The 22,870-nt window shown below is 47.8% G+C and overlaps 15 non-coding genes and 3 pseudogenes across 15 annotated transcripts; 6 read left to right on the top strand and 12 right to left on the bottom strand.

The window, feature by feature from the left end:
* The first annotated feature begins 11,497 nt into the window (after positions 1–11,497).
* LOC134950385 (U1 spliceosomal RNA) lies at positions 11,498–11,661 on the top strand. The gene has a single exon (XR_010183313.1). It is a non-coding gene; the product is annotated as a U1 spliceosomal RNA (small nuclear RNA).
* A 152-nt stretch (positions 11,662–11,813) lies between these two features.
* On the top strand, positions 11,814–11,976 carry LOC134952171 (U1 spliceosomal RNA). The gene has a single exon (XR_010184752.1). It is a non-coding gene; the product is annotated as a U1 spliceosomal RNA (small nuclear RNA).
* Positions 11,977–12,649: 673 nt separating this feature from the next.
* Positions 12,650–12,813, top strand: LOC134950428 (U1 spliceosomal RNA). Its single transcript, XR_010183348.1, has one exon. It is a non-coding gene; the product is annotated as a U1 spliceosomal RNA (small nuclear RNA).
* A 149-nt stretch (positions 12,814–12,962) lies between these two features.
* Positions 12,963–13,125, top strand: LOC134952170 (U1 spliceosomal RNA). The gene has a single exon (XR_010184751.1). It is a non-coding gene; the product is annotated as a U1 spliceosomal RNA (small nuclear RNA).
* A 671-nt stretch (positions 13,126–13,796) lies between these two features.
* On the top strand, positions 13,797–13,927 carry LOC134953663 (U1 spliceosomal RNA; annotated as a pseudogene).
* Positions 13,928–14,654: 727 nt separating this feature from the next.
* Positions 14,655–14,789, bottom strand: LOC134952942 (U1 spliceosomal RNA; annotated as a pseudogene).
* Positions 14,790–14,941: 152 nt separating this feature from the next.
* Positions 14,942–15,105, bottom strand: LOC134950823 (U1 spliceosomal RNA). The gene has a single exon (XR_010183674.1). It is a non-coding gene; the product is annotated as a U1 spliceosomal RNA (small nuclear RNA).
* A 672-nt stretch (positions 15,106–15,777) lies between these two features.
* On the bottom strand, positions 15,778–15,940 carry LOC134952742 (U1 spliceosomal RNA). The gene has a single exon (XR_010185177.1). It is a non-coding gene; the product is annotated as a U1 spliceosomal RNA (small nuclear RNA).
* A 152-nt stretch (positions 15,941–16,092) lies between these two features.
* LOC134950942 (U1 spliceosomal RNA) lies at positions 16,093–16,256 on the bottom strand. The gene has a single exon (XR_010183773.1). It is a non-coding gene; the product is annotated as a U1 spliceosomal RNA (small nuclear RNA).
* A 675-nt stretch (positions 16,257–16,931) lies between these two features.
* LOC134952410 (U1 spliceosomal RNA) lies at positions 16,932–17,094 on the bottom strand. The gene has a single exon (XR_010184937.1). It is a non-coding gene; the product is annotated as a U1 spliceosomal RNA (small nuclear RNA).
* Positions 17,095–17,246: 152 nt separating this feature from the next.
* Positions 17,247–17,410, bottom strand: LOC134950436 (U1 spliceosomal RNA). The gene has a single exon (XR_010183355.1). It is a non-coding gene; the product is annotated as a U1 spliceosomal RNA (small nuclear RNA).
* A 673-nt stretch (positions 17,411–18,083) lies between these two features.
* On the bottom strand, positions 18,084–18,246 carry LOC134952697 (U1 spliceosomal RNA). Its single transcript, XR_010185164.1, has one exon. It is a non-coding gene; the product is annotated as a U1 spliceosomal RNA (small nuclear RNA).
* A 152-nt stretch (positions 18,247–18,398) lies between these two features.
* Positions 18,399–18,562, bottom strand: LOC134950335 (U1 spliceosomal RNA). The gene has a single exon (XR_010183272.1). It is a non-coding gene; the product is annotated as a U1 spliceosomal RNA (small nuclear RNA).
* Positions 18,563–19,235: 673 nt separating this feature from the next.
* Positions 19,236–19,398, bottom strand: LOC134952696 (U1 spliceosomal RNA). Its single transcript, XR_010185163.1, has one exon. It is a non-coding gene; the product is annotated as a U1 spliceosomal RNA (small nuclear RNA).
* Positions 19,399–19,550: 152 nt separating this feature from the next.
* Positions 19,551–19,714, bottom strand: LOC134950334 (U1 spliceosomal RNA). Its single transcript, XR_010183271.1, has one exon. It is a non-coding gene; the product is annotated as a U1 spliceosomal RNA (small nuclear RNA).
* Positions 19,715–20,386: 672 nt separating this feature from the next.
* LOC134953142 (U1 spliceosomal RNA) lies at positions 20,387–20,549 on the bottom strand. The gene has a single exon (XR_010185453.1). It is a non-coding gene; the product is annotated as a U1 spliceosomal RNA (small nuclear RNA).
* A 152-nt stretch (positions 20,550–20,701) lies between these two features.
* Positions 20,702–20,844, bottom strand: LOC134953635 (U1 spliceosomal RNA; annotated as a pseudogene).
* A 1,535-nt stretch (positions 20,845–22,379) lies between these two features.
* On the top strand, positions 22,380–22,453 carry TRNAS-ACU (transfer RNA serine (anticodon ACU)). The gene has a single exon. It is a non-coding gene; the product is annotated as a tRNA-Ser (tRNA).
* The last annotated feature ends 417 nt before the right edge of the window (positions 22,454–22,870 follow it).

Here is a 22,870-nt window from a genome sequence, read left to right as displayed (position 1 = left end):
TCTGTGTCAACAATCTGGGATAGTGGGCGCTTATGAGACCCTGACAGTCCCTGCGACATAGGATCAGGCATGGGTTGAGACCCTGACTGTCCCAAAGCTTCAGCCTTGTCTAATCTTTTGTGCACTGAGTTTACACTAGCATTTAAAACATTCCACATATCCATCCAATCAGCTGTCGCAGAGACACCACATTAATTTGCTCCCGCTCCTCTCTAAGATAGCCTTCTTCCTCAGACATGTCGACACACGTGTACCGACACACCACACACACAGGGAATGCTTTTTCTGAAAACAGTTTCCCCACAAGGCCCTTTGGAGAGACAGAGAGAGAGAGTATGCCAGCACACACCCCAGCGCTATATAACCCAGGAATAACACAGTAACTTAATGTTTGCCCAGTAGTGCTGCTGTATGTAATTTGCGCCGAATTATGTGCCCCCCCCCCTCTTTTCAACCCTCTTGTCTACCGTGGTTTCAGCAGGCGAGAGTCTGGGGAGCTGCCTCAGCGGTGCTGTGGAGAAAAAATGGCGCTGGTGAGTGCTGAGGGAGAAGCCCCGCCCCCTCGGCGGCGGGCTTCTGTCCCGCTTAAACTGTAAAATTGGCGGGGGCTCATACATATATACAGTGCTCAGCTGTATATATGTTATATTTTTGGCAAAAAGAGGTTTATATTGCTGCCCAGGGCGCCCTGCACCCTTACAGTGACCAGAGTATGTGAGGTGTATGGGAGCAATGGCGCACAGCTGCAGTGCTGTGCGTTACTTCAGTGAAGATCATGAAGTCTTCTGCCACCGCTGAAGTCTCTTTTCTTCTCATACTCACCCGGCTTCTATCTTCCGGCTCTGCGAGGGGGACGGCGGCGCGGCTCTGGGACGGACGGCGAGGGTGAGATCCTGCGTACCAATCCCGCTGGAGCTAATGGTGTCCAGTAGCCTAAGAAGCAGGACCTTGCAACTCAGAGAGTAGGGCTGCTTCTCTCCCCTCAGTCCCTCGATGCAGGGAGTCTGTTGCCAGCAGTGCTCCCTGAAAATTAAAAACCTAACAAAATACTTTCTGTCAGAAAGCTCAGGAGAGCTCCTGAAAAGCACACAGTTTCCACTGGGCACAGTATCAAACTGAGGTATGGAGGAGGGGCATAGAGGGAGGAGCCACTGCACACCCAGAACTAAAGTCTTTCTTAAAGTGCCCATGTCTCCTGCGGAGCCCGTCTATCCCCATGGTCCTTACAGAGTCCCCAGCATCCTCTAGGACGTTAGAGAAAATAGGATTTTAATACCTACCGGTAAATCCTTTTCTCTTAGTCCGTAGAGAATGCAGGGCACCCGTCCCAGTGCGTACTGTGTCTGCAGTTATTAAATGGCCCTTAACTCCAGAACATTTATGTGGAGACAACTTTCCCGACTTGACCATCTTCCTTGGATGTTTTCCCCCTGTGTGACTGCTCCCCAGCCTCGGAGGGTTGCATCCGTGGTCCCTAGGATCCAGTCCTGGATCCCGAACCATCGCCCCTCTAGGAGGTGAGAACTGTGCAGCCGCCAATGGAGTGATATTCTGGTCTTGGAAGATAGGATTATCCTCCGGTGCATGTGTAGGTGGGATCCGGACCACTTGTCCAACAGGTCCCACTGGAACACTCTAGCATGGAACCTGCCAAACTGAATGGCCTCGTAGACCGCAACCATCTTCCCCAGCAACCGAATGCATTGATGGATTAACACTCTTGCTGGTTTCAGAATTTGTTTGACCAGACTCTGGATCTCCATAGCCTTTCCACTGGAAGAAAACCTCTTCTGTGTCCAGTATCACTCCCAAAAACAACAACCGCGTCATTGGGACCAACTGCAATTTTGGCAAGTTTAGGAGCCAACCATGTTGTTGAAGAACTGTCAGGGAGAGTGCAATGTTTTGCAACAACTGGTCCCTGGATCTCGCCTTTATCAAGAGATCATCAAAGTACGGGATAATTGTGACTCCTTGCTTGCGAAGGAGAACCATCATTTCCGCCATCACCCTGGTGAAAATCCTCGGAGCCGTGGACAGACCAAACGGCAACGTCTGAAATTGGTAATGACAATACTGAATTGCAAACCTCAGGTAGCTTGATGCAGTGGCTAAACGGAACATGTAAGTAGGCATCCTTATGTCTACCAAAACCATGAAATCTCCTTCCTCCGGACTGGAGATCCCTACCCTGAGAGATTCCATCTTGAAATTGAATTTCTTTAGGTAGAAATTGAGGGATTTCAGATTTCAGATTGGTCTGACTGAGCCTTCCGGCTTCGGGACCACGAAGAGGCTTGAATAAAAGCCTTCTCCCTGCTGACTAAGGCCGATTTGAACAATCGGTGAGGGGGAACGTCTTGAAACCCCAGTTTGTACCCTTGGGACACTATTTGTAAAACCCACGAGTCCAGGTCCAAATTAATCCAGAACTGACTGAAGTGTTTTAGACGTGCCCCCACTGGTGTGGGCTCCTGCAAGAGAGCCCCAGCGTCATGCAGTGGATTTGGCAGAAGCAGAGGACGATCTCTGCTCCTGCGATCTTGAAGAGGCTACAGACCTCTTCCCTCTTCTCCTTCCTCTACCTGCAAAGAAAGGGGAATCTTAACTTCTTGCATATCTATTGGGCCAAAATGACTGCGTTAGATAATGATGCGTCTTCATCCGTTGAGAGGGAACATAGGGCAAGAAGGTTGACTTACCTGCGGGAGCTGCCGAGATCAAATTAACTAGGCCGTCGCCAAACAAGGCTTCACCTTCATAGGGAAGAGACTCCCTTTCTTCTTGGAGTCAGCATCAGCATTCCCTTGGTGAATCCACAATGCCCTCCTATCCGAGACTGCCATGAAATTGGCCCGTGAACTCAAGAGTCCTATATCCCTTGCAGTCGTAAGTATGCTGCAGTGTCCTTGATATGATCCAACGTAAGGAGCATCCCATGTCTCCAGGATATCTATATCGGATGACAAGGTATTCGACCAATTCTTGAATACTACTACTCACCCATGCGCATGTAATGGCAGGTCTAAGTAATGTACCCGTGGTTACATAACTAGAAATAATGTAGCTTCCTGCATACGATCCGCTGGATTTGTGACAGGGCCCCATGCAGAACAGGGGGTGATTCCCACTTTATTCTGTCCGCGGCAGGAAATGAATAAACAACCGGAAACCTTTTGGGGATTTGAAACCATCTTGTCGAACTGGCCCAGACTTTCTCAAACAGAGATGGAGGAACGTTACATCAGCTTTCATTATATATCTATATATACATACATATAGACCCCTTTGTCAGGAACAGCAGGGTCCTCAGTGATGTTAATATGTCCTTAATATCCACAATCATGTACTGAATGCTCCTTGCCAATATTGGATCTAATCAGGAAATATTATGGTCGACATAGGAATCAGTATCCGAGTCAGTATCAGTGTGTAGTAACTGGGCAAAATAAAATTTTTGCGGGGCCTGAGGGAAAAGAAGCATAGCCATGAACATCACATCTTTTCTCTACGTCTGTGTCTGGGACACAGATTTATCCAACCTCACTCTGATATTACTGAAACTTTCACCCAGTCAGTTATTGGTGGTGCCAACAGGGCCACCATCATATGTCTGCATTCCTAATATAGTTTCCTCTTGGGAAAAACATTCAGCCACCGACATGTTGACACACATGTACCAAGTACCCACAGACACATCGGCTTATGGGGGATAGACCTACAGTAAATCTGTCAGAGGGACAGATGGGATTTTTCAGCTCACAACCCAGCGTCAAAAGTACACAGTCTGGGAAATAATAAACTCTATAGTGATAGACTTGTAACGCTCTATAGATGTGCTGGTGAGGTGAGGAAGAAGCCCCGCCGCTGTAATGGCACGCTTCTGTCCCGCTCAGAAACAAATAATTAATTACGCTGGTGGGGTAAGGACAGTGCCCAGGCACTAATGTCCACTTTTGCCAGCCTTTTGTGAGGAATTTATGCTGCCCAGGGTGCCCCCCCCCCCCCCAACGCCCTGCACCCTGCAGTGCCTGTGTTTGTGTGGGAGCATGGCGCACAGCATTCCGCTCGCTGCGTGGTACCTCAGAATGCCATCTGTTCTTCTGCTACTCGCCTGTCTTCTGACTTCTGGCTCTGTAAGGGGGTGATGGCAGGCTACGGGAGTGGGCATCTAGGCGTACCCAGCGATCAGCACCCTCAGGAGCTAATGGTGTCCTGTCAGCCAGAAGTAGAGCCATTGAACTCACTAGAAGTTGGTCATACTTCTCTACCCTAAGTCCCACGAAGCAGGGAGACTGTTGCCAGCAGCCTCCCTGAAAATAAGAAAAACTAACATAAGTCTTTTCAGAGAAACTCAGTAGAGCTCCCCTGTAGTGCATCCAGTCTCACTGGGCACAATTCTAAAACTGGAGTCTGGAGGAGGGGCATAGAGGGAGGAGACAGTTCACACCCTTTGAAAGTCTTAAAGTGCCCATGTCTCCTGCGGATCCCGTCTATACCCCATGGTTCTTAATGTGATCCCAGCATCCTCTAGGACGTATGAGAAAACAAATAACGCACACACGAGGAGAGAACAAAGGAAGCTATAAGGAGGGGAGGGGAGGGGGGGGGTAAGGTAAGGTAGTAAAGGCATATTGGATAAACTTCAACCTTATACATATTCATTAATGTACCAGTAGTTAGAAGTAGAAGAGCTCTAACAGAAACCACAAAGCTTATCTAAAGCCACACCACACTGGATATGCCCAATCTCATTTGATCTTTGAAGCAAAGCAGTATTGGACTTTGTTACTACCAAGCAGTCTCCCATCCATGTATTATCAGATTCTTTAGGTGTTTTTAAACTACCAACACCCTTTTCTTGGTACATTTAATTTTTACATGTATTCTTTTATGTACCAGAAGTTAGAAGTAGAAAAGCTCTAACAGAAACCACCAGCTCATCTACAGCCACAGCACACTGGATTTGCCCAATCTCTCCTGATCATGGAAGCTGAGCAGTGTTGGTCCTGGTTTTAGTACTTGGATGGGAGACCACCAGGAAATACCAGGAGCTGTGTGTATTTTTACAATACCAACACCGTTCTCTTGATGCATTCCATTTTGAAACATTGGGGCAGATCTATTAAGCCTGGTGAACTGATAAAGTGCAAGGTGATAAAGTACCAGCCAGTCAGCTCCTAACTGTCATTTTTCAAACCCAGCCTGTGACATGGCAATTAGGAGCTGATTGGCTGGTACTTTATCACCATGCAAATTATCATTCCACCAGGTTTAATAAATCGGCCGCTTATTCATTTATGTACTAGTAGTTAGAAGTAGAAGAACTCTAACAGAAACCACTAAGCTCATCTACAGCCACACCACACTGTATATGCCCAATATCACCTGATCTTAGGCCTGGTTTGTTCTTGGATGTGAGACCACCTGGGAATACCAGGTGCTGTAGGTAGTTTTATACTACCAACACCGTTCTCTTGATGCATTCTATTTTGAAACTTATTCATTGATGTAGAAGTTAGAAACAGCAAAAATCATCTACAGCCGCATCGCACTGGATATGTCCAATCTCATCTGATGTTGGAAGCTAAGCAGTGTTGTGCCTGGTTAGTTTTTGGATTTCAGGTCCTGCCTTCTGGTTTGGCCACGGCACCTCGGAAATTCACCAAGGTCATGGCCGTGATGACGACCCTTCACCATCGGTGGACCAGGGAGGAATCTCTCCTCCCGATAAACATTCTGGAATTGCGGGCAGTGTTCAATTCATTGATACTGGCCCTGCCTCTAGTACAGAACAGGCCTGTTCAAGTACAATCGGACAACGCCACCACGGTAGTGTACACAAATCATCAAGTCGGCACTCGAAACTGCATGGCAAAGCTGGAAGTATAAAAAAATCCTCAGTTGGGTAGAACGTCATCTGCCAGCAATATCGGCAGTGTTCATTCCCGGAGTCCTCAACTGGGAAGCGGATTTCCTCAGTCGTCAGGACGTTCACGCTGGAGAGTGGAGAGGCTGCAGCAGAAATATCTGCACTGGTGTCAGTAGGTGACTGAGGCAGGGATGACTGGGAGATAGTGGGTGACTGAAGCATGTATGAGTGGGATATAGTGGGTGACTGAAGCCGGGGTGACTGGGAGATAGTGGGTGACTGATGCAGGGGTGACAGTGATAGTGGGTGACTTAGGCAGGGGTGACAGGGAGATAGTGGGTTACTGAGGGAGGGGTGATAGGAAGGGGTTGGGTAAGTATGGGAAGAAAGTGGGTGACAGGGATAATAAATGAATAAGGCAGGGATGATAGGGAGATAGTGGATGACTGTGGCAGGGGTGACAGGGACAGTAAGAGACTGAGGCAGGGGTCGCAGGTATAGTGGTTGACTGAGGCAGCGGTGACTGGGAGATAGTGGGTAACTGAGGCAGGGGTGACAGGGAAAGTGTGCGACTCAGGCAGGGGTGATAGGGAGATAGTGGGCAGCATATCTCTGCCTCACTGCAGCAGCACATTCCTGCTTCACTGACAGCAGCACATCCCTGCAACGTTGACCTAGATGGCATTTGGTACCGGGGACACAGTACCTCAATCAAGTCTCTAGTTGCCTCTGAATTAACGATGGATACCGGAACCACGTTTCTCACCACCCAGGCTGACAAGACCTGAGTTATCCGCTTTGCAGCAGGATGACTGCTGTGATATTTCATCTTCCTCGCAAAGGACTGTTGGACAGTCAATTGCCTACTGGAAGTAGTACACCTTTAAGAATGGGTTAGATAAATTCCTATTGGATAAGGATATCCAGGGGTATGGTGCATAGTCATGCATTATAATTACTATAAATAGGGATAAAATGCAATGGCTGACAGCAGCATCAGTCAGACATTTTAGTAAAATCATCATGCATAGGACACCACAAATAGGTTGAACTCGATGGACAATTGTCTTTTTTCAACCTCAGATACTATGTTACTATGTTACTATGTAATATTTGAAGAAACAAAATAAAATAAAGCTATGTATTGGGTTTCACTAACAAGCACATTGGAAGACTTGACTACTGTTAAAAGACATGCATTACATGGTATAGAGCCACAAACCACAATGTAGTAAAATAAAAACAAACTTACATGTGTATCAAACCTATGTGAGGCTTACATTGATAGTGCAAGATCAACACTCTATCAACTGTGCAAACTAGACTGCACATAAATGCCATAAAATTTATCTGAGATTTTAGTAAATAAGGCCTGTTGCTGTCCGGGTCACACAGCCGTCACGGCCCCGCCCCCATACGGTCCGGTCATGTCTGCGTTGTCCTGACTGTGCCCCCAAAATGGCGGCACAACGCCGCTGGCCCGACTCCTCCTGCCCAGTGACCGCCTCTACCTGTCAATCAGGCAGAGGCGCTCACTGGGCAGAGATGCTGATCGCATCTCTGGCATGTGCCGGTGCACTGTGGCACCAGCACACACGCACTTCAGACCTGATCTCCTGTTGTGTGAATATGCACAGCAGGGATCAGGTCTTAATTAGGCCCTATATACAGCTGTCAGTAAAGCAGGGATGTGCTGCTGCCAGTGAGGCAGGGATGTTCTGCTGTCAGTGAAGCAGTGATGTGCTGCTGTCAGTGAAGCAGTGATGCGCTGCTGTCAGCGAGGCAGTGATGTGCTGCTGTCAGCGAGGCAGGGATGTGCTGCTATAAGTGAGGCAGGGATGTGCTGCCGTCAATGAGGCAGGGATGTGCTGCCGTCAATGTTGCAGGGATGTGTTGCTGTCAACGTTGCAGGGATGTGCTGCTGTCAGTGAAGCAGGAATGTGCTGCTGCAGTGAGGCAGAGATATGCTGCCCACTATCTCCCTATCACCCCTGCCTGAGTCGCACACTTTCCCTGTCACCCCTGCCTCAGTTACCCACTATCTCCCAGTCACCGCTGCCTCAGTCAACCACTATACCTGCGACCCCTGCCTCAGTCTCTTACTGTCCCTGTCACCCCTGCCACAGTCATCCACTATCTCCCTATCATCCCTGCCTTATTCATTTATTATCCCTGTCACCCACTTTCTTCCCATACTTACCCAACCCCTTCCTATCACCCCTCCCTCAGTAACCAACTATCTCCCTGTCACCCCTGCCTAAGTCACCCACTATCACTGTCACCCCTGCATCAGTCACCCACTATCTCCCAGTCACCGCTGCCTCAGTCACCCACTATCCCTGTCAACCCTGCCTCAGTCTCTTACTGTCCCTGTCACCCCTGCCACAGTCATCCACTATCTCCCTATCATCCCTGCCTTATTCATTTATTATCCCTGTCACCCACTTTCTTCCCATACTTACCCAACCCCTTCCTATCACCCCTCCCTCAGTAACCCACTATCTCCCTGTCACCCCTGCCTAAGTCACCCACTATCACTGTCACCCCTGCATCAGTCACCCACTATCTCCCAGTCACCCCGGCTTCAGTCACCCACTATATCCCACTCATACATGCTTCAGTCACCCACTATCTCCCAGTCATCCCTGCCTCAGTCACCTACTGACACCAGTGCAGATATTTCTGCTGCAGCCTCTCCACTCTCCAGCGTGAACGTCCTGACGACTGAGGAAATCCGCTTCCCAGTTGAGGACTCCGGGAATGAACACTGCCGATATTGCTGGCAGATGACGTTCTACCCAACTGAGGATTTTTTTATACTTCCAGCTTTGCCATGCAGTTTCGAGTGCCGACTTGATGATTTGTGTACACTACCGTGGTGGCGTTGTCCGATTGTACTTGAACAGGCCTGTTCTGTACTAGAGGCAGGGCCAGTATCAATGAATTGAACACTGCCCGCAATTCCAGAATGTTTATCGGGAGGAGAGATTCCTCCCTGGTCCACGGATGGTGAAGGGTCGTCATCACGGCCATGACCTTGGTGAATTTCCGAGGTGCCGTGGCCAAACCAGAAGGCAGGACCTGAAATCCAAAAACTAACCAGGCACAACACTGCTTAGCTTCCAACATCAGATGAGATTGGACATATCCAGTGTGATGCGGCTGTAGATGATTTTTGCTGTTTCTAACTTCTACATCAATGAATAAGTTTCAAAATAGAATGCATCAAGAGAACGGTGTTGGTAGTATAAAACTACCTACAGCACCTGGTATTCCCAGGTGGTCTCACATCCAAGAACAAACCAGGCCTAAGATCAGGTGATATTGGGCATATACAGTGTGGTGTGGCTGTAGATGAGCTTAGTGGTTTCTGTTAGAGTTCTTCTACTTCTAACTACTAGTACATAAATGAATAAGCGGCCGATTTATTAAACCTGGTGGAATGATAATTTGCATGGTGATAAAGTACCAGCCAATCAGCTCCTAATTGCCATGTCACAGGCTGGGTTTGAAAAATGACAGTTAGGAGCTGACTGGCTGGTACTTTATCACCTTGCACTTTATCAGTTCACCAGGCTTAATAGATCTGCCCCAATGTTTCAAAATGGAATGCATCAAGAGAACGGTGTTGGTATTGTAAAAATACACACAGCTCCTGGTATTTCCTGGTGGTCTCCCATCCAAGTACTAAAACCAGGACCAACACTGCTCAGCTTCCATGATCAGGAGAGATTGGGCAAATCCAGTGTGCTGTGGCTGTAGATGAGCTGGTGGTTTCTGTTAGAGCTTTTCTACTTCTAACTTCTGGTACATAAAAGAATACATGTAAAAATTAAATGTACCAAGAAAAGGGTGTTGGTAGTTTAAAAACACCTAAAGAATCTGATAATACATGGATGGGAGACTGCTTGGTAGTAACAAAGTCCAATACTGCTTTGCTTCAAAGATCAAATGAGATTGGGCATATCCAGTGTGGTGTGGCTTTAGATAAGCTTTGTGGTTTCTGTTAGAGCTCTTCTACTTCTAACTACTGGTACATTAATGAATATGTATAAGGTTGTAGTTTATCCAATATGCCTTTACTACCTTACCTTACCCCCCCCTCCCCTCCCCTCCTTATAGCTTCCTTTGTTCTCTCCTCGTGTGTGCGTTATTTGTTTTCTCATACGTCCTAGAGGATGCTGGGATCACATTAAGAACCATGGGGTATAGACGGGATCCGCAGGAGACATGGGCACTTTAAGACTTTCAAAGGGTGTGAACTGTCTCCTCCCTCTATGCCCCTCCTCCAGACTCCAGTTTTAGAATTGTGCCCAGTGAGACTGGATGCACTACAGGGGAGCTCTACTGAGTTTCTCTGAAAAGACTTATGTTAGTTTTTCTTATTTTCAGGGAGGCTGCTGGCAACAGTCTCCCTGCTTCGTGGGACTTAGGGTAGAGAAGTATGACCAACTTCTAGTGAGTTCAATGGCTCTACTTCTGGCTGACAGGACACCATTAGCTCCTGAGGGTGCTGATCGCTGGGTACGCCTAGATGCCCACTCCTGTAGCCTGCCATCACCCCCTTACAGAGCCAGAAGTCAGAAGACAGGCGAGTAGCAGAAGAACAGATGGCATTCTGAGGTACCACGCAGCGAGCGGAATGCTGTGCGCCATGCTCCCACACAAACACAGGCACTGCAGGGTGCAGGGCGTTGGGTGGGGAGGGTGGCACCCCGGGCAGCATAAATTCCTCACAAAAGGCTGGCAAAAGTGGACATTAGTGCCTGGGCACTGTCCTTACCCCACCAGCGTAATTAATTATTTTTATTATTTCATGATAATGAAGGTGCTTCTCCCAGGGCAAGGCTCATCCATTGCACTCTGGGTGTGCTGCTCCTGCGATTTCCCCAAATGTGGGAAAGTTGACTGCATAATTTGTGTTTCCCCTGGTCGGCTCTCGTATAATTCAGATCTCTTTGTCTCAGGTCTCTCTCCAGCCTAGTTTGCTGTCTGTTTCCACTTCTCTTTTCTTGAGCCGCTCCCTTCTATGCCCTTGCGCACTATCTTGACTTCTCCCGTCTGCTTACTTTGTGCCTTCCAACGCACAATGCGAACTACAGGCAGTGCTGCAGGGCCCACACCCTTTTACTTGCCTTACAGAGCAGCTCTGGAGCTATTACAGTGCCCAGCTGCTGCAAGTAATCAGCTTGAATGCTTCAGGGGCTGGGGCATAGCCAACATGAGCCCCACACCGAAGTAGGGTGGAGGTGTTTAATGCGAACTAGGGGTCATCCAAGCGCCGCAAAAGGCCGCCATGCCCTGCACGCCCCTTTTCTCTTTTCATATGCAGACGAGGGTTGAAGCCAACTTTGACCCACTGCTTGGATGACATCACCATATGCAAATCCATCTGCTGCAGGCCTTCCCCCAGGAATGCTTGTACTAGTTGTTGCATTTGTTTTGTTGTTTGGGGGTGCTTCAGTATTAGGCAGCCTTCTGCCCTCCCATGTTCATCTGAAAATATGTGTTCTCCCTGCAGTTGTTGTCCCCAGATGAGAGTTCCCTTGTGCTGCCTCAGTTGAATCTCCTTTACTTGACAGAGATGTGCCTGAGCAGCGGCCCTTCCCAGCCCTATCCCAAATCATACTTATTTTGCATAGGAGATACCATGGTCATGAAGATTGTTCTCCCAGGGTGAGGTTCATACATTGCATTCTGGGTATGCTGACCCCTGTGATTTCCCCAAATGTGGGAAACTCGACTGCATTATTTGTGGTAGTGGGGGACTGTGTTTGTGCTTTCCTCTGGTCATCTCTGGTAAAAGCCAGATTTCTTTGTCTCAGATCTTCCTCTAGCCTTGTTCTTCTTTCGAGAGTTCTCTTGTGCTGCCTCAGTTGGATCTCCTTCACTTGACAGGGGGGTGCCCGAGCAGCGACCCTCCCCAGCTCTAGCCCAACTCCTACTTACCTGCCAGGTGAGATACTATGATCATGAAGGTGCTTCTCCCAGGGCAAGGCTCACCCATTGCACTCTGGGTGTGCTGCTCCTGTGATTTCCCCAAATGTGGGAAACTTGACTGCATAATTTGTGTTTCCCCTGGTCGGCTCTCGTATAATTCAGATCTCTTTGTCTCAGGTCTCTCTCCAGCCTAGTTTGCTGTCTGTTTCCACTTCTCTTTTCTTGAGCCGCTCCCTTCTATGCCCTTGCGCACTATCCTGACTTCTCCCGTCTGCTTACTTTGTGCCTTCCAATGCACAATGCAAACTACAGGTAGTGCTGCAGGGCCCACGCCCTTTTACTTGCCTTACAGAGTAGCTCTGGAGCTGTTACAGTGCCCAGCTGCTGCAAGAAATCAGCTTGAATGCTTCAGTGGCTGGGGCATAGCCAACATGAGCCCCACACACCGAAGGAGGGTGGAGGTGTTTAGTGCGAACTAGGGGTCATCCAAGTGCCGCAAAAGGCTGCCATGCCCTGCACGCCCCTTTTCTCTTTTCATATGCAGACGAGGGTTGAGGCCAACTTTGACCCACTGCTTGGATGACATCACCATATGCAAATCCATCTGCTGCAGGCCTTTCCCCAGGAATGCTTGCACAAGTTGTTGCATTTGGTTTGTTGTTTGGGGGTGCTTCAGTATTAGGCAGCCTTCTGCCCTCCCATGTTCATCTGAAAATATGTGTTCTCCCTGCAGTTGTTGTCCCCAGATGAGAGTTCCCTTGTGCTTCCTCAGTTGAATCTCCTTTACTTGACAGAGATGTGCCTGAGCAGCGGCCCTCCCCAGCCCTATCCCAAATCATACTTATTTTGCATAGGAGATACCATGGTCATGAAGATTGTTCTCCCAGGGTGAGGTTCATTCATTGCATTCTGGGTATGCTGACCCCTGTGATTTCCCCAAATGTGGGAAACTCGACTGCATTATTTGTGGTAGTGGGGGACTGTGTTTGTTCTTTCCTCTGGTCAGCTCTGGTAAAAGTCAGATTTATTTGTCTCAGATCTTCTAGCCTTGTTCTTCTTTCGAGAGTTTCCTTGTGCTGCCTCGGTTGGATCTCCTTCATTTGACAGGGGGGTGCCCGAGCAGCGACCCTCCCCAGCTCTAGCCCAACTCCTACTTACCTGCCAGGTGAGATACTATGATCATGAAGGTGCTTCTCCCAGGGCAAGGCTCACCCATTGCACTCTGGGTGTGCTGCTCCTGTGATTTCCCCAAATGTGGGAAACTTGACTGCATAATTTGTGTTTCCCCTGGTCGGCTCTCGTATAATTCAGATCTCTTTGTCTCAGGTCTCTCTCCAGCCTAGTTTGCTGTCTGTTTCCACTTCTCTTTTCTTGAGCCGTTCCCTTCTATGCCCTTGCGCATTATCCTGACTTCTCCCGTCTGCTTACTTTGTGCCTTCCAACGCACAATGCGAACTACAGGTAGTGCTGCAGGTCCCACAACCTTTTATTTACCTTACAGAGCAGCTCTGGAGCTGTTACAGTGCCCAGCTGCTGCAAGAAATCAGCTTGTATGCTTCAGGGGCTGGGGCATGGCCAACATGAGCCCTACACCGAAGGAGGGTGGGGGTGTTTAATGCGAACTAGGGGTCATCCAAGCTCCGCAAAAGGCCGCCATGCCCTGCATACCCCTTTTCTCTTTTCATATGCAGATGAGGGTTCCAGCCAACTTTGGCCCACTGCTTGGATGACATCACTGTATGCAAATCCGTCTTCTGCAGACCTTCCCCCAGGAATGCTTGTACTAGTTGTTGCATTTGGTTTGTTGTTTGGGGGTGCTTCAGTATTAGGCAGCCTTCTGCCCTCCCATGTTCATCTGAAAATATGTGTTCTCCCTGCAGTTGTTGTCCCCAGATGAGAGTTCCCTTGTGCTGCCTCAGTTGAATCTCCTTTACTTGACAGAGATGTGCCTGAGCAGCGGCCCTCCCCAGCCCTATCCCAAATCATACTTATTTTTCATAGGAGATACCATGGTCATGAAGATTGATCTCCCAGGGTGAGGATCATTCATTGCATTCTGGGTATGCTGACCCCTATGATTTCCCCAAATGTGGGAAACTCGACTGCATTATTGACCATGGTATCTCCTATGCAAAATAAGTATGATTTGGGATAGGGCTGGGGAGGGCCGCTGCTCAGGCATATCTCTGTCAAGTAAAGGAGATTCAACTGAGGCAGCACAAGGGAACTCTCATCTGGGGACAACAACTGCAGGGAGAACACATATTTTCAGATGAACATGGGAGGGCAGAAGGCTGCCTAATACTGAAGCACCTTCAAACAACAAACCAAATGCAACAACTAGTGCAAGCATTCCTGGGGGAAGGCCTGCAGCAGATGGATTTGCATATGGTGATGTCATTCAAGCAGTGGGTCAAAGTTGGCTTCAACCCTCGTCTGCATATGAAAAGAGAAAAGGGGTGTGCAGGGCATGGCGGCCTTTTGCGGTGCTTGGATGACCCCTAGTTCGCATTAAACACCTCCACCCTCCTTCGGTGTGGGGCTCATGTTGGCTATGCCCCAGCCCCTGAAGCATTCAAGCTGATTTCTTGCAGCAACTGGAAACTGTAACAGCTCCAGAGCTGCTCTGTAAGGCAAGTAAAAGGGTGTGGGCCCTGCAGCACTACCTGTAGTTCGCATTGTGTGTTGGAAGGCACAAAGTAAGCAGACGGGAGAAGTCAGGATAGTGCGCAAGGGCATAGAAGGGAGCGGCTCAAGAAAAGAGAAGTGGAAACAGACAGCAAACTAGGCTGGAGAGAGACCAGAGACAAAGAGATCTGAATTATACGAGAGCCGAATAGGGGAAACGCAAAATATGCAGTCAAGTGTCCCACATTTGGGGAAATCGCAGGAGCAGCACACCCAGAGTGCAATGGGTGAGCCTTGCCCTGGGAGAAGCACCTTCATGATCATAGTATCTCACCTGGCAGGTAAGTAGGAGTTGGGCTAGAGCTGGGGAGGGTCGCTGCTCGGGCACCCCCCTGTCAAGTGAAGGAGATCCAACTGAGGCAGCACAAGGAAACTCTCGAAAGAGGAACAAGGCTAGAGGAAGATCTGAGACAAAGAAATTTGACTTTTACCAGAGCTGACCAGAGGAAAGCACAAACACAGTCCCCCACTACCACAAATAATACAGTCAAGTTTCCCACATTTGGGGAAATCACAGGGGTCAGCATACCCAGAATGCAATGAATGAACCTCACCCTGGGAGAACAATCTTCATGACCATGGTATCTCCTATGCAAAATAAGTATGATTGGGATAGGGCTGGGGAGGGCCGCTGCTCAGGCACATCTCTGTCAAGTAAAGGAGATTCAACTGAGGCAGCACAAGGGAACTCTCATCTGGGGACAACAACTGCAGGGAGAACACATATTTTCAAATGAACATGGGAGGGCAGAAGGCTGCCTAATACTGAAGCACCCCCAAACAACAAACCAAATGCAACAACTAGTACAAGCTTTCCTGGGGGAAGGTCTGCAGAAGACGGATTTGCATACAGTGATGTCATCCAAGCAGTGGGCCAAAGTTGGCTGGAACCCTCATCTGCATATGAAAAGAGAAAAGGGGTATGCAGGGCATGGCGGCCTTTTGCGGCGCTTGGATGACCCTTAGTTCGCATTAAACACCCCCACCCTCCTTCGGTGTGGGCTCATGTTGGCAATGCCCCAGCCCCTGAAGCATTCAAGCTGATTTCTTGCAGCAGATTGGCACTGTAAAAGCTCCAGAGCTGCTCTGTAAGGCAAGTAAAAGGGTGTGGGCCCTGCAGCACTACCTGTAGTTCGCATTGTGCGTTGGAAGGCACAAAGTAAGCAGACAGGAGGAGAAGTCAGGATAGTGCACAAGGGTATAGAAGGGAGGGGCTCAAAAAAAAAGAAGTGGAAACAGACAGCAAACTAGGCTGGAGAGAGACCTGAGACAAAGAGATCTGAATTATATGAAAGCCGACCAGTGGAAACACAAATTATGCAGTTAAGTGTCCCACATTAGGGGAAATCGCAGGAGCAGCACACCCAGAGTGCAATGGGTGAGCCTTGCCCTGGGAGAAGTACCTTCCTGATCATAGTATCTCACCTGGCAGGTAAGTAGGAGTTGGGCTAGAGCTGGGGAGGGTCACTGCTCGGGCACCCCCCTGTCAAGTGAAGGAGATCCAACTGAGGCAGCACAAGGGAACTCTCGAAAGAAGAACAAGGCTAGAGGAAGATCTGAGACAAAGAAATCTGACTTTTACCAGAGCTGACCAGAGGAAAGCACAAACACAGTCCCCCACTACCACAAATAATGCAGTCAAGTTTCCCACATTTGGGGAAATCACAGGGGTCAGCATACCCAGAATGCAATGAATGAACCTCACCCTGGGAGAACAATCTTCATGACCATGGTATATCCTATGCAAAATAAGTATGATTTGGGATAGGGCTGGGGAGGGCCGCTGCTCAGGCATATCTCTGTCAAGTAAAGGAGATTCAACTGAGGCAGCACAAGGGAACTCTCATCTGGGGACAACAACTGCAGGGAGAACACTTATTTTCAAATGAACATGGGAGGGCAGAAGGCTGCCTAATACTGAAGCACCCCCAAACAACAAACCAAATGCAACAACTAGTACAAGCATTCCTGGGGGAAGGTCTGCAGAAGATGGATTTGCATACAGTGATGTCATCCAAGCAGTGGGCCAAAGTTGGCTGGAACCCTCATCTGCATATGAAAAGAGAATAGGGGTATGCAGGGCATGGCGGCCTTTTGCGGCGCTTGGATGACCCTTAGTTCGCATTAAACACCCCCACCCTCCTTCGGTGTGGGGCTCATGTTGGCAATGCCCCAGCCCCTGAAGCATTCAAGCTGATTTCTTGCAGCAGCTTGGCACTGTAACAGCTCCAGAGCTGCTCTGTAAGGCAAGTAAAAGGGTGTGGGCCCTGCAGCACTGCCTGTAATTTGCATTGTGCATTGGAAGGCCCAAAGTAAGCAGACAGGAGGAGAAGTCAGGATAGTGCACAAGGGTATAGAAGGGAGGGGCTCAAAAAAAAAAGAAGTGGAAACAGACAGCAAACTAGGCTGGAGAGAGACCTGAGACAAAGAGATCTGAATTATATGAAAGCCGACCAGTGGAAATACAAATTATGCAGTCAAGTTTCCCACATTTGGGGAAATTACAGGGGCAGCACACCCAGAGTGCAATGGGTGAGCCTTGCCCTGGGAGAAGCACCTTCATGATCATAGTATCTCACCTGGCAGGTAAGTAGGAGTTGGGCTAGAGCTGGGGAGGGTCGCTGCTCAAGCACCCCCCTGTCAAGTGAAGGAGATCCAACTGAGGCAGCACAAGGGAACTCTCGAAAGAAGAACAAGGCTAGAGGAAGATCTGAGACAAAGAAATCTGACTTTTACCAGAGCTGACCAGAGGAAAACACAAACACAGTCCCCCACTACCACAAATAATGCAGTCGAGTTTCCCACATTTGGGGAAATCACAGGGGTCAGCATACCCAGAATGCAATGAATGAACCTCACCCTGGGAGAACAATCTTCATGACCATGGTATCTCCTATGCAAAATAAGTATGATTGGGATAGGGCTGGGGAGGGCCGCTGCTCAGGCACATCTCTGTCAAGTAAAGGAGATTCAACAGAGGCAGCACAAGGGAACTCTCATCTGGGGACAACAACTGCAGGGAGAACACATATTTTCAAATGAACATGGGAGGGCAGAAGGCTGCCTAATACTGAAGCACCCCCAAACAACAAACCAAATGCAACAACTAGTACAAGCATTCCTGGGGGAAGGTCTGCAGAAGACGGATTTGCATACAGTGATGTCATCCAAGCAGTGGGCCAAAGTTGGCTGGAACCCTCATCTGCATATGAAAAGAGAAAAGGGGTATGCAGGGCATGGCGGCCTTTTGCGGTGCTTGGATGACCCTTAGTTCGCATTAAACACCCCCACCCTCCTTCGGTGTGGGGCTCATGTTGGCAATGCCCCAGCCCCTGAAGCATTCAAGCTGATTTCTTGCAGCAGGTTGGCACTGTAACAGCTCCAGAGCTGCTCTGTAAGGCAAGTAAAAGGGTGTGGGCCCTGCAGCACTACCTGTAGTTCGCATTGTGCGTTGGAAGGCACAAAGTAAGCAGACAGGAGGAGAAGTCAGGATAGTGCACAAGGGTATAGAAGGGAGGGGCTCAAAAAAAAAGAAGTGGAAACAGACAGCAAACAAGGCTGGAGAGAGACCTGAGACAAAGAGATCTGAATTATATGAAAGCCGACCAGTGGAAACACAAATTATGCAGTTAAGTGTCCCACATTTGGGGAAATCGCAGGAGCAGCACACCCAGAGTGCAATGGGTGAGCCTTGCCCTGGGAGAAGTACCTTCCTGATCATAGTATCTCACCTGGCAGGTAAGTAGAAGTTGGGCTAGAGCTGGGGAGGGTCGCTGCTCGGGCACCCCCCTGTCAAGTGAAGGAGATCCAACTGAGGCAGCACAAGGGAACTCTCGAAAGAAGAACAAGGCTAGAGGAAGATCTGAGACAAAGAAATCTGACTTTTACCAGAGCTGACCAGAGGAAAGCACAAACACAGTCCCCCACTACCACAAATAATGCAGTCGAGTTTCCCACATTTGGGGAAATCACAGGGGTCAGCATACCCAGAATGCAATGAATGAACCTCACCCTGGGAGAACAATCTTCATGACCATGGTATCTCCTATGCAAAATAAGTATGATTGGGATAGGGCTGGGGAGGGCCGCTGCTCAGGCACATCTCTGTCAAGTAAAGGAGATTCAACAGAGGCAGCACAAGGGAACTCTCATCTGGGGACAACAACTGCAGGGAGAACACATATTTTCAAATGAACATGGGAGGGCAGAAGGCTGCCTAATACTGAAGCACCCCCAAACAACAAACCAAATGCAACAACTAGTACAAGCATTCCTGGGGGAAGGTCTGCAGAAGACGGATTTGCATACAGTGATGTCATCCAAGCAGTGGGCCAAAGTTGGCTGGAACCCTCATCTGCATATGAAAAGAGAAAAGGGGTATGCAGGGCATGGCGGCCTTTTGCGGTGCTTGGATGACCCTTAGTTCGCATTAAACACCCCCACCCTCCTTCGGTGTGGGGCTCATGTTGGCAATGCCCCAGCCCCTGAAGCATTCAAGCTGATTTCTTGCAGCAGGTTGGCACTGTAACAGCTCCAGAGCTGCTCTGTAAGGCAAGTAAAAGGGTGTGGGCCCTGCAGCACTACCTGTAGTTCGCATTGTGCGTTGGAAGGCACAAAGTAAGCAGACAGGAGGAGAAGTCAGGATAGTGCACAGAGGTATAGAAGGGAGGGGCTCAAAAAAAAAGAAGTGGAAACAGACAGCAAACAAGGCTGGAGAGAGACCTGAGACAAAGAGATCTGAATTATATGAAAGCCGACCAGTGGAAACACAAATTATGCAGTTAAGTGTCCCACATTTGGGGAAATCGCAGGAGCAGCACACCCAGAGTGCAATGGGTGAGCCTTGCCCTGGGAGAAGTACCTTCCTGATCATAGTATCTCACCTGGCAGGTAAGTAGGAGTTGGGCTAGAGCTGGGGAGAGTCGCTGCTCGGGCACCCCCCTGTCAAGTGAAGGAGATCCAACTGAGGCAGCACAAGGGAACTCTCGAAAGAAGAACAAGGCTAGAGGAAGATCTGAGACAAAGAAATCTGACTTTTACCAGAGCTGACCAGAGGAAAGCACAAACACAGTCCCCCACTACCACAAATAATGCAGTCGAGTTTCCCACATTTGGGGAAATCACAGGGGTCAGCATACCCAGAATGCAATGAATGAACCTCACCCTGGGAGAACAATCTTCATGACCATGGTATCTCCTATGCAAAATAAGTATGATTTGGGATAGGGCTGGGGGCCCTCGCTGCTCAGGCATATCTCTGTCAAGTAAAGGAGATTCAACTGAGGCAGCACAAGGGAACTCTCATCTGGGGACAACAACTGCAGGGAGAACACTTATTTTCAAATGAACATGGGAGGACAGAAGGCTGCCTAATACTGAAGCACCCCCAAACAACAAACCAAATGCAACAACTAGTACAAGCATTCCTGGGGGAAGGTCTGCAGAAGACGGATTTGCATACAGTGATGTCATCCAAGCAGTGGGCCAAAGTTGGCTGGAACCCTCATCTGCATATGAAAAGAGAATAGGGGTATGCAGGGCATGGCGGCCTTTTGCGGCGCTTGGATGACCCTTAGTTTGCATTAAACACCCCCACCCTCCTTCGGTGTGGGGCTCATATTGGCAATGCCCCAGCCCCAGAAGCATTCAAGCTGATTTCTTGCAGCAGCTTGGCACTGTAACAGCTCCAGAGCTGCTCTGTAAGGCAAGTAAAAGGGTGTGGGCCCTGCAGCACTGCCTGTAATTTGCATTGTGCATTGGAAGGCCCAAAGTAAGCAGACAGGAGGAGAAGTCAGGATAGTGCACAAGGGTATAGAAGGGAGGGGCTCAAAAAAAGAAGTGGAAACAGACAGCAAACTAGGCTGGAGAGAGACCTGAGACAAAGAGATCTGAATTATATGAAAGCCGACCAGTGGAAATACAAATTATGCAGTCAAGTTTCCCACATTTGGGGAAATCACAGGGGCAGCACACCCAGAGTGCAATGGGTGAGCCTTGCCCTGGAAGAAGCACCTTCCTTATCATAGTATCTCACCTGGCAGGTAAGTAGGAGTTGGGCTAGAGCTGGGGAGGGTCGCTGCTCGGGCACTTCCCTGTCAAGTGAAGGAGATCCAACTGAGGCAGCACAAGGGAACTCTCGAAAGAGGAACAAGGCTAGAGGAAGATCTGAGACAAAGAAATCTGACTTTTACCAGAGCTGACCAGAGGAAAGCACAAACACAGTCCCCCACTACCACAAATAATGCAGTCGAGTTTCCCACATTTGGGGAAAACACAGGGGTCAGCATACCCAGAATGCAATGAATGAACCTCACCCTGGGAGAATAATACTGTCAATATACTATTAAACAAATTAAAATGGTAAAAGTTATTGTACTGTAAGTAAAAATAAAAGAGCCAACATATCAATCCCAGTTTTGGATTACTTTAATTAACAAAAAAAAATGCATATAGCAGAGGATAGTTTCAATCTGCCTACCTCTGGGTTATGTGCCCAGCATGCTTCCATTGCTGTACTCTGCTGCACATGTAAGTGCAATAGATCCTGAAGCACTCACTCGTCATGGGAAAGTACCAATGTGTTTCTTCGTTGGTTGATGGAAGAAACATCTTACAAAAACTCTCCAGATTATTGACTTTTTAAAGTTTTTCTAGGAAACGTTTTAGATGAATGCTTATTAGCCTTTGTCAGTATGGACTTTTGCAAAGTGGCTCTGTGGCGCAATCAGTTAGTGTGTATGGCTATTAACCAAAAGGTTGGTGGTTCAATCCCACCCAGGGACGTAATTGACCTTGTTATCAGATTTTGGTGATTTTTAAGTAGACAAGTCAAAATTTCAAACCCCCTTTTATGGTGTAGGGTACCTGGCCTTCTCTGATGTAATCAGAGTTAGATTTGATTCAGTGATTTTATAAAAACAGCTAGGAAGCACAATTTAGCAGTGGGTTGCAGAGAAAAAGAAATATGCTGGCAAAAAAAATCCAATTGAGTGATTAAACAGCTCTTCATTTTCTGGCTTTATTTTTATGCTAACAAATTTGTTCTCTGAAAAGTGTCCACAAAGCCAAGTCTCTGATTAACACCTTTGTAAGGATGGTTTTTCACCTATTACTAAATTAAACTTGCTTCATTGGAAAGGCAGCAAGATGCATCCTCATTTCAATGTCTACTGAAATAATACAGGTTGACACCAGGAAACATTAACGCCACTGCATCCTTGCTGCTTTCTCATGTGGAAGTCTGTTTAATGTGAAAACAAGGTGATATCTAATTAGCACACAGGTAAGGAATTAAGAAAATCTTTATTTAAGGGTGAAAATGTTTCTCACAAAATCGTTGCCCCAATGCATCATTGAAATTCAAGCTGGAAAGATGATTTTAATATATCACTTGTACATTTTGTATTGCTCTTCTGGTGACAATGTAGTTTGTTTTTGTCAATTACCATTTTAATAATAGGGTAAAGAAAATTAAGTGGATTTTTAAAAGAAAACAATACTTTCAATATACTATTAAAACAAATTAAAATGGTAAAAGTTATTGTACTTTAATGAAAAATAAAAGAGCAAAAATATCAATCCCAGTTTTGGATTACTTTAATTAACAAAAAAAATGCATATAGCAGAGGATAGTTTTAATCTGCCTACCTCTGGGTTATGGGCCCAGCATGCTTCCATTGCAGTACTCTGCTGCACATGTAAGTGCAAGAGATCCTGAAGCACTCACTCATCATGGGAAAGTACCAATGTGTTTCTTCGTTGGTGGATGGAAGAAACATCTTACAAAAACTCTCCAGATTATTGACTTTTTAAAGTTTTTCTAGGAAACGTTTTAGATGAATGCTTATTAGCCTTTGTCAGTATGTAGTTTTTGCAAAGTGTCTCTGTGGCGCAATCGGTTAGTGTGTCCGGCTACTAACCAAAAGGTTGGTGGTTCAATCCCACCCAGGGACGTAATTGACCTTGTTATCAGATTTTGGTGATCTTTAAGTAGACAAGTCAACATTTCAAACCCCCTGTTATGGTGTAGGGTACCTGGCCTTCTCTGATGTAATCAGAGTTAGATTTGATTCATTGATTTTATAAAAACAGCTAGGAAGCACAATTTAGCAGTGGGTTGCAGAGAAAAAGAAATATGCTGGCAAAAAAAATCCAATTGAGTGATTAAACAGCTCTTCATTTTCTGGCTTTATTTTTATGCTAACAAATTTGTTCTCTGAAAAGTGTCCACAAAGCCAAGTCTCTGATTAACACCTTTGTAGGGATGGTTTTTCACCTATTACTAAATTAAACTTGCTTCATTGGAAAGGCAGCAAGATGCATCCTCATTTCAATGTCTACTGAAATAATACAGGTTGACACCAGGAAACA

The sequence above is a fragment of the Pseudophryne corroboree genome, chromosome 8 (assembly GCF_028390025.1).
Source record: "Pseudophryne corroboree isolate aPseCor3 chromosome 8, aPseCor3.hap2, whole genome shotgun sequence".
Taxonomy (NCBI): domain Eukaryota; kingdom Metazoa; phylum Chordata; class Amphibia; order Anura; family Myobatrachidae; genus Pseudophryne; species Pseudophryne corroboree.
The sequence above is the reverse complement of the archived record's forward strand: the minus strand, read 5'-3'. Positions and strand labels throughout refer to the sequence as shown.